This window comes from Tiliqua scincoides, chromosome 5, assembly GCF_035046505.1.
Source record: "Tiliqua scincoides isolate rTilSci1 chromosome 5, rTilSci1.hap2, whole genome shotgun sequence".
NCBI lineage: Eukaryota > Metazoa > Chordata > Lepidosauria > Squamata > Scincidae > Tiliqua > Tiliqua scincoides.
The window spans coordinates 8,970,337-8,972,111 of NC_089825.1; the positions used below are offsets into that span (position 1 = coordinate 8,970,337).

At 45.6% G+C, this 1,775-nt stretch overlaps 1 pseudogene; it reads left to right on the forward strand.

Annotated features, from left to right (window-relative positions):
- Window positions 1-252: 252 nt before the first annotated feature.
- On the forward strand, window positions 253-367 carry LOC136654911 (5S ribosomal RNA; annotated as a pseudogene).
- The last annotated feature ends 1,408 nt before the right edge of the window (window positions 368-1,775 follow it).

Below are 1,775 nucleotides of genomic sequence, written 5' to 3' on the forward strand. Positions count from 1 at the left end.
GGTCACAATGAACGGCTACTGGTCTGCCATACTGGGTTTGGTGAATGTTCCCAAGAAAATAAGAGAAACTCCTACGAATGCCTCCCTGAATGGGGTGGTTCTCTGAACCAGTGGTGGGGTAACCTGGAACACCCCCTGATGCCACCTCTGGTCTGCTGTTGCTACACAACAAGAAAAAATGGAAGCTGCTTACCATGCTCCTTGTATTATGGGACTGCCAAGTTTGATTTAAAGGGACTGCATGATTAAAGGAGCTACTGGTTACCCTGCACATGCCCGATCTTGTCTGATCTCGGAAGCTAAGCAGGGTTAGGCCTGGTTAGTACTTGGATGGGAGACCGCCTGGGAATACCAGGTGCTGTAGGCTTTATACCATAGTCCTTCGAGACTGAAGGTTGCCAACCAGCAGCGTGTTTGTGTAGTGCCTGTAAATCAAACCAAAAGTGTTGCACTCCTGTGTTCGAAGAAACCAAGCAAGGGGTACAATAAAGAGGCAGAAGATCCACTTTTCGCTCCCATTTTGTTCAATGGGGCTTAGTCTCAGGAAAGCGTGAGCCCTATACACATTTCCATGGGACTGAATCTCATTGAATACAATAGAATTTATGTCTGAGTAGACATGAAAAGGATTGTGCTGTAACTACTCCACTTCCCACTATTAGGCATAAAATATGCCCAGGTTTGAGCCTAGAGTGTAGTACTGCCCAGCCAGCTTCTGAGTAATGTAGGCAATAGGTGTTGTATTCCGTTCTCAAGTGGATCTGGCCTAGGTCTTATTGGTGCTGCAGAGGAGATTGATAAAGTCAGGGAGAGGTGTTTCGGTAAGGCTTGCCCACGTTTAGCTTGGGCTGTCATTTTGCCCCTTTGAGCTGTCATTTCTGAACTGCAGAGTCTGCCTTAGAATATTGTCTGTCACCCCCATGCTGCTTCTACTGGCATTTCTCACTGAGACATAGCAAGAGCATGAGCAAAAACTCACCCACTTGTGACACAAATAAAGCCAGCCAGTTTCTCAAATGTCACGCACACTCTAAAAATGTTATGAATTCATGGCATATGAGACCGGCTCTCGTGATGCCTCAGATTTTAAAGCAACAACAAGATATTGCACTCGCTTTCAGAAAGCTAGTTTGCAGGCACAACTGCCCACCTTTGAAAGCATTCTGCCCTCCCATGCCCAAGGCTGACATTCTAGGAGGTGCCATTGAAATGTTGCATTACTTTTATCTGGCGGGTAATGTTCACAGTACCATAAAGTCAGCAGTGCCATCAAACAGACCACCATGCGCAGGGAGATGCTTCCTTCAAAAGGAATTGCATTTCAGTGCATTCTCAGCAATGAGATTGAAATCTACTTCAATTCAGTTGCAGTTTTGGTAAATGAACCCTCCTGAACCAACACAGCATGTTGGAGAAATTATGGGTGAGATTTAATTTGTCACTGGATCATTGCATTAGAAACAGATTGAAGGTCCATCTACTCCAGTGTCCTGTCTCCTCCCACTGCGGCCCAATGGATGCAACTGAAAGGGCTACAAGTGATAGCTCATTCCCACTGTTACTCCCCAGCCACCAGCATTCAGCAGCACATGGAGACTCCATCTAGACATCATCACGAACACTCTTGCTGAATGTCTCCAATTCCCTTTTCAAGTCATATAAGGCTAGTGACTATCTTGTGTCAGTAAGATCTGAACATTAATTCTGCACTGTGTGAAGTGCTCTTTCTGTCCCAAATCTACAGAACAAAGGACTTTTCCCAAATGCCAGAGCTG